Source organism: Pinus tabuliformis, chromosome 7, assembly GCF_031772625.1.
Source record: "Pinus tabuliformis cultivar Carrire ecotype Pingquan chromosome 7, CPIR1, whole genome shotgun sequence".
Taxonomy (NCBI): Eukaryota; Viridiplantae; Streptophyta; class Pinopsida; order Pinales; family Pinaceae; genus Pinus; species Pinus tabuliformis.
In genome coordinates, this window is record NC_142293.1 from 1,837,102,531 (window position 1) to 1,837,115,382 (window position 12,852).

Genomic DNA, 12,852 nt, shown 5'->3' on the forward strand with positions numbered 1-12,852 from the left:
AGAGCGGCCCAGAATTACAACATTGTTGAGGATTTAGCTGTTTCACCCTCAGCAATGTCGGCTTTCGAAGTGCTACAATCATGTCCAGCAAAACGAAAATTACTTTTGTCGGCTATAGGAGCTGTTGATGTTCAGGACCCGAACCTGATAATCTTTTATCTAGAAAATAGTACACCGCGTTTACCGCATCAGATGGCTTTCCAGATTCCAGTGATAGTCAAAAACAGGCCTATTCATCGGACTGTAATTGATGAGGGAGCTTCCACGTGTATTATGTCGATTCAGTGTTGGAGATCACTTGGTTCTCCCTCACTTAACCAATCCCCGACAATTCTTAAGGCCTTTGATGGACGTGGGTTCCATCTGTTTGGAATTCTACAGGATTTGCCTATAGGGGTTGAAGGAAAAACTGTTAGTCTGGATGTGGAGGTGGTTGATGCCCCTCTAGACTACAACCTTCTCTTGGGTCAAAGTTGGTCTTACGCTATGACAGTGGTCGTCTCATCGGTCTTCAGAGTAATAAAATTTCCACATAATGGCAAGATCGTGACCATAGACCAGCTGGCTTATTTTTCATCCGACCCAGCCTCTTCAGAGAGTATCCAGCATGTCGGTAAAACGACTATCCCTTATAAGGATGTTGGTGTAGGATTAGTTAAAGATGCCGGTTTATTGGGAACTTTTCCTTTTCCTCCAATCAACGCCGTGTCTTTGTTCGCATCCATTCATATGATTACATCAGATACCATTGTTTACGACGATCCTTGGATCGTTCCTTCCGAATCTAAAATAGACTCATTTGGTGATGCTATGCCTTTGAGTCCGTATGAAATTGCTTACAAAGCCGTGCAGTCTTTTACCGACTCACGTTCAACCAAAATCGACCAAATGAATGTGGTCCGTGAGGAATCACTTTTCACTTCAACCTCGGAGTTAATAGCGTTTCCCGAAGTTGTGTCATCTGACGAACAACTTTGTGAAGTCTTGTGTGTAGACGATTTACCATGGGAAGATCTCCATCATAGATCTTCGTTTTTACTTGAGGATGATCGCTTTGAAAACGATTTCTCATCAGTTTTTACAGCTGAATATGTCAAAGAAGCTCAGAGTCCACTGAAACATCCTGATTCAGAGCTAAATTTGGGAAACATCTCTCGCACTGTTCCCATTGACATTTCAGTCAAGCCCGGAATCATTGAAAACATTCATATAGGTGCCTCATGTTCAGATGACGAGATTCAAACATACAAGGTCCTATTTCAAGAATTCCGCGACGTGTTTGCCTGGTCCTATGAGGAAATGCCAAGAATTGATCCCGCAATTGTTGTCCATGAGATTAAGACTTACTCGGATGCTAAACCCGTTCGGCAACGTTTGCATCAGATTCACCCTTGAAAAGCGACTGCAATTAAAGCAGAAGTCGAGAAGCTGTTGAAAGCAGGTTTCATTTATCTGATCCCCTTAATGGATTGGGTATCGAATATTGTTCCGGTTAACAAAAAACAAGGAACAATAAGAATATGTATCGACTATAGGATATTAATCATGCTTGTCCCAAAGACAACTATCCAACGCCCTATATCGATCAAATAATTGATGATTGTGCCGGCAGTGAAATATTTTCCTTTATGGACGGTTTTTCCGGTTACAATCAAATCAATATTCTGCCTGCCGATCAACCAAAAATTGCTTTCATTTGTCCATGGGGGACATTTTCTTATTGCAAATTACCTTTTGGGCTTAAGAATGTCGGAGCCACTTTTCAAAGGGCGATGTCTTATGTGTTTCATGACATCAAACACATTGTGCAACCGTACCTCGATGATTTGCCTGCTCATTCATTACATCGAGCTGAACACCTTGTCCATTTACGAGAAATTTCCATGAGGTGTAGGCATTATCGTATACGTTTGAACCCACACAAATGTGTCTTCTGTATAGAAGTGGGACGATTGCTGGGATTTGTAGTTTCAAAAGCCGGCATTCGCGTCGATCCCTCGAAGGTCAAAGTTATCATCAAATTGCCTCCCCCTTCGAGTCTTCGCCAACTCCAAAGTTTGCAAGGGAAAGCAAACTTTCTACGCCGATTCATTCCTAACTACGCCGAGATTACAAAAGGTTTTACACGGTTGTTGAAACAGAATGCTCAATTCTCTTGGGATGAGATAGCTCAGCAATCTTTTGATGCACTTAAACACGCGTTGACCCATGCACTGTTGTTGCATCCTCCCAACTACAACCAAGACTACTTTTTGTACCTCGCTGCCTCTCATTCCACGATTGGGATGGAACTAGTTCAGGAAGACTAATTCGCAACGGAACATGTGATATATTATCTTAGTAGGACGTTAAATCCCACTAAGCTAAAATATTCGCATGTGGAGAAATTGGCCCTGGCAGCCGTTCAGGCTGTCCAACGTTTTCGTCATTACATTCTTCTCCGTAAAACTATAGTCATTTCAGATTGCAACCCTATGATCTACATTTTGACTAAACAATTGCTAGGGGGAAAGTACTCTAAATGGATCATTATCCTGCAAGAGTTCGACTTAGAGTTTGAAAAGTCTAAGTCTAAGAAATCTTTAGTCTTTTGAGAGTTGATGTGTGACTTCCCGCGTGCTGACACGGAAACTGTGGCAGAAGAGCCCATTGTGGACGAATCTTTGTTTCTCATCAGCACTTTAGATCCGTGGTACGGGGATATAATCATCTATCTCCAAACCCAATCCTTTTGGCCCGAAGCTTCTAAGACGGAACGTCGGAAAATTCGATTCCAGTCCCAACAGTACAAAATTATTGGAGATACTCTTTATCGCCGTGGGGCGGACTTGGTTTTCCGACGTTGCTTAAATCATGAAGAGGCAGAAAGGGTTTTGAATGACTGTCACTCTGGGGCATGTGGCGGTCATATGTCTGGGTATGCCACAGCTCAGAAGGTGTTGCGTGCTGGCTATTTCTGGCCGTCCATGTTTAAAGATTGTATCATTGCGGTCCGAAAATGCCACAACTGTCAAGTGCTTGATCGCAAGATGCGCGCACCACCAGCTCCTCTCCACCCTATAATTGTCGTTGGTCCTTTTGCCAAATGGGGTATCGACTGTATTACATGTAACCCTCACTCAGTCAGGGGGCATGCGTATATCATCCTTGCAGTTGATTATTTTACTAAGTGGGCTGAGGCGATGCCTACATTCGAGGCAGACGGCAAGACCGTTGCAATTTTCGTATTCAATCACATTATTGCTAGGTTTGGTGTCCCACAAGTGATAATCACTGACCATGGGCGCCATTTTCGAAACATTATGATGACAGAACTTACAGGCCAGCTTGGTTTGCGCCACGATAGCTCAACTCCTTATTATCCACAAGCAAATGGTTTGGTTGAGTCCATCAACAAAGGTTTGGTCATCATGATCCGACGAATCATTGGGATTCATCGGTCGAATTGGCACAACATGTTATTTTCTGCGCTTTAGGCATATCGAACTTCGGTGAAAACATCAACAGGGTTCACTCCTTTCCAACTAGTTTATGGTTTGGAAGCCGTGCTACCCATTGAATGCGAAATCCCATCACTTCAAATGGCTGTCGAATTACTTCCAGCTACTTCCGAAGAGGAGAAGCGTTTATTGTATTTAGCTCAATTAGATGAGACTCGACGCGATGCTGCACTAGCAATCGAGACTCATGCAAAACGAATGAAAGCTCAGTATGATCGAAATGTGACCCCTCGAAATTTTTCGGAAGGAGACCTAGTGCTATTGTATGATCAAGCTAACGATAAATTAGGTGCTGGAAAATTCGTTCCTATGTGGCATGGACCCTACATTGTTAAGCGAAAGCTAGCAAAAGGGGCCTATGAGCTGGTTGACTTTGATGGGGACTCTTTGGGTAAACCCAGAAATGGACTTTACCTAAAGAGGTATTATGCTTAAATGGTGGGTGTGAAGTTTTTTGTTAGGATAGTTAGGTTAATTTTCTCTTTCTAGCTAGTGTGTTTTTTAGAATAGACATTGTGCTTAGTTTAGAAAGTGTGTTTTTCGTCGTTATTCTGCTTATCTTGGTTTTACCCTTGATGTTTGCAGATGTCGATGCCTCTCCAAACGTACATTGGATTTGCTGATGGTGCTTGTCGTAGTACACGGAATATCTCTTCCGTAGCTTGGGTTATCTATTCGCCCTCTGACGAGTTAGTTTCTATGCATGGGGTGAGCCTTGGTCAAACAACAAACAACATTGCAGAATACGGTGCAGTGATTGAATTATTATCTGAATCCATTTCATTTGGGATTCGGAGTTTGATAGTGAGGTTAGATTCTGAACTCGTTGTATTACAGCTTAATAGAGTTTATGCCATTAGAAATCCAGTGTTATTAAGGTTATTTTTTAGAGTGCGTCTTTTGGAACGTGAATTTGATTACATCGAATATCAACATATTCCAAGGTCTTTTAATACATTAGCAGATGCAATTGCTTCTCGAATGTTAGACAAAAATTTGCGATAATCATACATGTAAATTTAAAAACATTAACATTTAATCACACATGTTTAACAAGATAAGCCGGTAATAATGATATATATAAATAGGAGTGTGTCAAAAATACATCGTCTTCGATCATAGGTTGTAAAACACCTTATGATCGGCAAAAATGATAAGTACAAAAAACCAAAATGTCACATGTGTCTACAAAGTGACCGTCCAATCACTGGTGGTGCTCCCTATACGACACCACTGCACGGGCTACCCTACATAAAAACCTCCTAAAAGGTCCTGGGACTGCGACTACATAGCGCTGAAGTCTGATAGGAATATCATCTATAGTAGTTGTTTAGTCAATTTAGTGTTCCTAAATTGATGTCATTAATTGTCAACCCGAGGCTCGTAAGCTGATGAAGTGAAGGTGTACTATATGTACTTAAGCAACCTCTTAGATCTTTTTGTCGTTTGGGGGTGTTGTTTGTGGTCAATTTATCTTCCTAAGATGGAATGGAGGTTTTATAAACAGATGAGTGATAGTGTGTGTAAGGTGATTTCTAAATGAGTGAGTGTGTGTTACTGGTGGTTTCTAACTACCTTCTAAACTTGCAAAGAAAAAGCTTGAAAGAAATAACTGGAAATGAAACTGAAAGCAAAGCATAAAAGAACCACTTTTTAATGGCACTAGTCACTACTCATGCTGCTGTAAATAAAAAGGTAAGAAAAACCACTTTAAAGACCAATTATAATGTTCAACTCTTCCTAACTCTCTTCTTCCAACATATAGTACTATGTGAAACACGATTAAGAAGTAGTTAGAGATGAGTCTAAAAAGTAATCAAGCTAAAAGATGACAAGTAAGAAAAACCACTTTAAAGACCAGTTATAATGTTCAACTCTTCCTAACTCTCTGCTTTCAACATATAGTATTATGTGAAACATGATTAAGAAGTAGTTAGAAATAAGTCTAAAAAGTAATCAAGCTCTAAGATGACAAATTATAACACCACTGTGCCTCTCTTCAACATTCTGCTTCCAACATACATTGTAATGTGTAACAAGTGAAGAAAGAGTTAGTGATATAAGTCAAAAACTACTCAAAGCAAGCTGTAATCTATTAGTATTCTGATCTCTTAAAGATGAACAACTTATGATAAAGAGATCATCAGTATGTTAGCATACAACTTGAGAAACTAAACTAGAAATCAAGCTAGAAAAACAGAGTAAAGGCAGCAACTATGAATATGACAACTGAAAATACCATTAGAGATAAAGAAAATACACAAATACACACAATCCCGGGCTAACACCTGCATAAAACAATCCTGATCAGTTTAAAGTAAATGCTGGAAATGAAATGACAGCGAAAGTAAATCAAATCTATACATGTGTAAAAGAAAAGGAAAATTGATGAATTCAAAAGAAGGAAATGGCAAGAACATAAAGGAAAATTTATTGTACAAAGGCTGTTATGAATGGGGGCCCTCCATCCACAAAACCCAAGGAAAGATCAGCTACGTGAAGGAGTCAAAACAGCAGTCTTCTATTAATTCATAATGCAGAAATTACAGTCAAAAAGTGCTGAAACAGCAGCTTCAAAACAGAGTTTCTGTGCTCACTAAAAGCGTAGCAATTACATAAACAAAACAACTAAAGACTAATCCTTAAGCGTGCGCAGACGCTGGATTTTATAGGCGTATGAACAACTGCCTACTGCGTAAAACATGAAACTGGAAATTAACTGACAAACATGCTAATTAAATGGTTCAGCAACACGTAAACAGGTCCGTGGGTGATCTGGAAGGTACGGTCGTCATGGAGGTTGAATCCAAGGTTGGATCCTGTCTCCCATAACCTGCGTAGAGTGGAGGAGTCGCCATCTGGAGTGACGTGACCTTTCAGCTCACGCAGCACCGTTTGAGCTGGCTTTGTTGACCGAAGTTTGATCCTCGTTGACCGGAGGTATGCGTGGAGTTGCTGACCGAACTGATAGCACAGGAACCTTCAACACCTTCATTCCCACGTGCCCATGTGATTCGTTTTTCAAAATGACACGTGGAACATAGAGATCAATGAAAAGGCTGCGGAATGACCAGATAGCTGCGGAATTGCTGAATGGCTACGGAATTGCCAGACAGCTGCGGAAACTCTGTGCATATGTCAAAAATCTAGACAAACAGTCAAACATTAGCAAAGTTAACCAATCATGCTTAAAGACATCAAATGTAATGATCTGGGTAGGTTTATGACGAAAATAGGGCAAAAGAGAGTGATAAGTGAGGAAAAGCTGTAGGTAATGATGGATAATTAGGTGCAAGTTAGAGGCTCTACATACCCCCACTACGAGGGTGTTGCATGTCCTCATGCAACGAAAACATTGTTTAATCCACCTGCTGAGATGCCTCTACTAAGACATCTAGTTTTCTCCTCTTCCTCTGTGTAGCCACATTGACTCTTGGTCTTTTCATCAAGCATCTGAATTTTAAATTGATCAAAGCTCTGCTTAGCTTCCTGCATTTCTTCTTTAGCTTTTTGTTTTCCTTTTGCCAGAGGCCCATATGAAGCATTGTATTATCGTGAACCATCTTGTCCACATTGCTCTGTTCCTTCAGTTTTTCATTTTCCTGTTTGATGTGGCGATTTAGTACCTCTAGCTCAAATACTTCTTGCTTCAGTGATTGAACCTGCTATTCAAGAGGTAGAACAGTGCTTGGACCAGCAGCAGCTTGTTCTAATGTCTCCAAGTAGTTATATACTCTCTGCTGATCTGGGTCAATCTCTGGTGACCTCTTTGGACTAGGCTCATGCTCAATTTCAGGTTCATGCTCAAATTCAGGTTCATGCTCAAGAGGACTTTCCTCACGTGGAGGACTAGTCTCAACCTGCTCAACATGTGGAGGGCTTTTCTAGAAGTCAAGTCTTGTAGCAACCTTTTTAGGTGTGCTCAAGTCAATAAAGAATGACTCTTTGTTCTTTGTGGCCCCCATTTTGCTTTGTAACCTGCTGCTCCTCCTCACAGTGGTGATGCTCTGTTTTTCCTTTTGTTGCTTCTACTTTTGTTTTTGCATCTTCTTGGAAAGGACAGCCTCATGAAGTTGGGCCAACCTATGTGCCAATGGTTGAGTGTCCTCTTCACTGGAATTTTCAGGAGTAAGGTAGGTTTCTTGGGCTATAGCTTTTCCTTTATCTTTCTTTTGTTTCTTCCTACTCTCATTTTTCTTTTGAGCAGCCTCTTGTACAATTTCTTGCAGGGTTTCTGTAATAATTTCTTGGGCTGTTTGGTCAATGTCTACAGCAGGCTCAGGGTCAATTTCTTCTTCAGAATGATGGGCAGCATTTTCTTCTTCAACAAGGTCTTGGACAGTTTCTTCTTGGACAGCAATTTCTGGGGTAACCTCTTCTCTTTTTCTTCTACTCTTTCTAGGCACAGAGGCTTCTCCTGCCTCTTGGAAGTGGTTCCTCACAAGAAATCTTTCCCAGGTATCCCTTTTGGCCTTTAACTGTTCTTCAATTAGTATTTTGACAAGCCCATGATGGTATAAATGTGGCTCAATGTTTCTTGGGTTTCTTTGGACTATTGAGCACATTTTTCTAAGGCTTGAGAGTAAAAAGTATGGAAGGTTAATGTCATGCTCTCCTAAGAAATGCATCATAATTTTGGCATGATAAACATATAGAACTCCAAACCTTCCCTCACATGTAAAGAATTTTTGTACTAGTAGAAGCAAAGTTGTCCATTCTTCTTTGACAAGATTAACAGGGATTCCCTTTGTAAAAATGCTAGTGTCCATACCTGGATTCTTCAGAATTTGCTTCCATTGCTGGTCTTTTACTGATCGGTTTTTGAACCATCTCTCCCCAGTTTGTGGTTGTGAAGTGGCCTGCGCTAAACTGCTCTCGGTGACTGTAAATTTCAGATCTCCTATCTCCACTTGGTTGTCTTTGTCTTTGAAAGAACGTGCAAAAGTCTTTGTGACCTCTCTATGGTAACCCTTGAATTTTTGGATGCACTGGAGCCAATTTGCCTTCTGCAAAGCGTCCTTGATTTGGGGATATCCTTCCAGAAATTTGGAGCCCTCTGGCTCTGCCCTCAAAAGTTTACCCATCAGCTCTCTGTCTCGTCTTACGGCTCTGTTTTAATACTTTGGAGAAAGGGTTATAGGGCTTCAACAGTGGCTTCAACACAACAGATTTACGGCTTCAACAGTGGCTTCAACACAATAGATTTACGGCTTCAACATAACAGCCGTAATACACTCACAACAGTGGTCAAAGTTTAGCAGAGGAGAAAAACGAAACAGAGTATGGTTACGGTGGCAGAGTAGTGAACAAGGCAGAGCAGTGGAAAACAAGGGAAATGCGGAAGTGAATCAACAGCGTGAATGAGATTATACATGCGTAGGAGGGTTATGAATGATGGGAAGAAACGATTAAGTCCCTTAGCTATCGGTCATGAGTGTACATTTGGCTGCGGAATCATAACGCAGAGAGCCGTAGTACAATTGTCTACGTCACTTAGGTACAAAAATTTTAATGGAAGAGCAGTAGTGTGTGAGCTTTAAAACCGTGATGAATAGGGACCGTTAAGGCTGAGAGATACGGGGATTTCTGGTCGAGTAATGGAGAGGATTGGCAATCATTACATTAAATGGCAGAAAACACAATCCGTAAACCATGCAAAATGTTATAACCGTAGGTTTAGAAATTAGATCATACCTTAGGTATCCGCGCTTTGATTCCTTTTGCTCGTCTGATACTAACCTTTCATTGTTTTTTGCTGCTACATGACCTTTTTTCAATTTTTGCTGATGACCTTTGGACTGCAGATTCTTTCTTAAAACAGACTGTGTTTTTTTTTTTATGCAGGTGCAGAAAGTGTATCGGCTGCGGAATTGGGATGTTGGCTACGGAATTGCTCCTCAACTGCGGAAACTACAGTGATACTCTTCTGTTTGCACAAAACAACTTTAGCTGTGTGAAATAAATCTGACAATGACTTTATTGGTGAGATGGAATGTAATGGATGGATGGATGGAAAGAAATGAGGTGGAGTGAAAGTGATTGGATGAATGAGATGGTGAATGAAGTGGATGAAATGGTGAAATGAGATGGAAGAGAGAGAGATTTTTTTATTTATTTTTATTTTGGAAAACATGAGGTGTCAGGTGACCCTGATTTTCACCTCAGATTTTCTGCATAAGACTGCCAATCAGATATTGGTTTTCAGGCTTATACATTTATTCTCTTTTTTTTTTTTTTTTTTTTTTTTCTTTTTTTTTTTTTTCCTTTTTCTTTTTCTTTTTTTTTTTTTTTTTTTTTTTTTTTCAAAAACCAAAGATTAGGCTGATGGAGGAGAAGAATCCTTCTCCACCAACCTGATTGCAGAATCTTCTTTAAACAACTTGACAAATTCCTCTTTTGAGAGTGGCTTCTGGTAGACTTTCAATCTATGGCCATTCACAATAAGAGGGGTTTGAAGCTCATCAATGGTCTTCACTCGAACTGCTCCATTTTTAAAGACTTCATCAATCTCATATGGCCCAAGCCAATGAGTTTGAAATTTTCCTTTGAAGTCCTTAAATTTTGAATCAAACAATAGTGCCCAATCTCCTTTCTGAAACTTTCTTTCTTTGATGTGTCGATCATGCCATTTAGTTCTTTGGTGCTGAACTAGATCGGTCCTTAGAATTGCATCTTGTCTTATTTCATCTAGCTCATTTAGCTGGTCCATTCTGTGTTTTTGGGCTTCCGAGAGGCTCATCCCCAATTGGACTGCCATCTTGAAGGTCTTGATTTGGAACTCAATGGGGAACAGGACTTCCTTCCCATAAACAAGTTCATAGGGAGAATGTCCTGTTGTGTTCCTCCATGTAGTTCTATAGGCCCATAAGGCTTCAGGAAGCCTTTCCGCCCAATCTCTTCTATGAAGATGAACAGTCTTGGTGATAATGCCTTCAAGAACTTTATTGGTAGATTCCACTTGGCCATTTGATTGCGGATGGTATGGAGTAGATGTTCTGTGCTTGATCTTATATTCCTCCATCAGCTTCTCCATCAATTTAGATGTAAATTGGCTTCCTTGATCTGTTACAATTTCTCTTGGGACACCAAAACGAGTAAAAATATCCTCAAAAAGAAATTGAACAATTGAATTTTCAGTGGCAGAAGGCAAAGCTTTTGCTTCTACCCACTTAGTAACATAATCAGTACAAACCAATATATACTTCTTTTGCTTTGATGGTGGATTAATAGGTCCAACGAAATCTAGAGCCCATTTCTCAAAGGGTTCGATGCATACCTGTGGCTGTAGTGGCATTTCATTTGAAGGAGTTGGTCTCCCAACTCTTTGGCAGCTGTCACACCTTCTAACATACTGCTTTGCATCTTTAAAGAGAGAAGGCCAATAATATCCTAGAGAAAGGATTTTATAGGTTGTCCTCTTGTCAGCAAAGTGTCCGCCGCATGGTTCATCATGACATGCCTTAAGGATGTCAGGCATTTCATTTTCCCGAACACATCTTCTGATTATACAATCTGGCCCTGTTTTGAACAATTCATTAGAAATCCAAGAATAATGTAAACTCTCCTGAATGATTTTCCTTTTCTCATTAGGAAATAAGTGTAGAGGTAGCTTCCCTGTTACTAGATAATTAGCAATATCTGCATACCAAGGAGTCTTGGTAGTTACTGCAAACAAGTATTCATCTGGAAACTTATCTTCTACTGGAGAATCTTCATTAGTGTTTTGGATTCTAGACAAGAAATCAGCTACTGTGTTTTGTTTCCCAGGTCTATCTAACACAGTAATGTTGAATTCTTGTAAAAGTAAAAGCCATCTTGTAACTCTGCCATTAGTAACAGGTTTGTTCATTAAATATCTTATGGCAGAGTGATCAGTATGGACAAAAGTTTCATAGCCGGTTATGTAGTGTCTAAACTTATTGATCGCATGTACCACAGCTAAGAACTCTTTTTCTGTAACAGTATAATTTAACTCAGTGGGAGTCAAATTTTTACTGGTGTAATAAATGGCATAAGGGATCAAATCCTTTTGTCCCAAAACAGCTCCTAGAGCTGTATCTGAAGCATCAGTAGAAATGTGAAAAGGGAGTTTCCAATTTGGCCCCCTTAAGATGGGTGCTTTAGATATTCTAGTCTTTAAAGTTTCAAAGGCAGTCTGACACTCAGGATCCCATTTGAACTCACAGTCTTTGGTAAGCAATTTGAAAAGAGGAGATGCTATCTTAGTGAAGTTTTCAATAAATCTTCTGTAATATCCAGTAAACCCAAGAAAACTCCTAACATCTTTCTGGCAATTTGGAACAGGTAATTTGGAGATGACTTCCACTTTGGATCTATCAACTTTAATTCCATCTCCTGAAATATGATGTCCTAAAACAATTCCTTCAGTAAACATCATAAACCACTTTTCATGACTTAATGAAAGATTTGTTTCTTTACATCTAATTAGTACCTTTTCCAAATTTTCTAATGCTTCTTCGAATGTGTTACCATAAACTGTGAAATCATCCATGTAGACCTCTACACAATCATGAATTAGATCTGAAAATATTCCTAGTAAAGCCCTTTGAAATGTAGCGGGTGCATTGCACAATCCAAAAGGAAGTACTCGGTAAGCAAAAGTTCCCCAAGGACAAGTAAATGTGGTTTTGTCTTGATCTTCAGGTGCTACCTGAATTTGATTGTAACCACTAAAACCATCCAAGAATGAGAAGAACTTTTTACCTGCTAAAGTATCTAATACTTGATCAATAAAGGGCAAAGGAAAGTGATCCTTTAAGGTTGCTTTGTTTAATTCTCTGTAATCAATGCAAACTCTCCATTTACCATTCTTTTTGGGCACTATAACCAAGGGAGAAACCCATTGGCTATCTGAAATAGGGTAAATGAAGTTCACATTGAGTAACTTCTGGAGCTCTTCTTTCACTATCTCCCTAAGATTTGGATTCATCCTTCTTTGAGGTTGTCTGATTGGTCTACTATGTTCCTCAATATAGATGTGATGAATACAAGTCTTAGGGTCAATACCTTTCATGTCGGTATACTCCCATGCAAAAGCAGTAGAATGTCTTTGCAAGACTTTGGTTAGCTCTTCCTGTTGAAATTTTTCCAAGTTTTTGTTAATGTTTAATGTTTTTCCTGGAAAGATCTCAATGGCGGAACTACCAAATTATTCCATAGAGAAAAGAGACATTTGTCTAGATGATAGACACTCTATGTCAGAATCCAACTGAAATTGTGTAGAGTCATATTCTGAAGATGGTTCAAAATTTTCTAATGTATTCAGAATTTGACTATCTTCACTAATCTCAGAAATGGTAAAGACAGGTTGTATAGTATCTTCATCATCAAC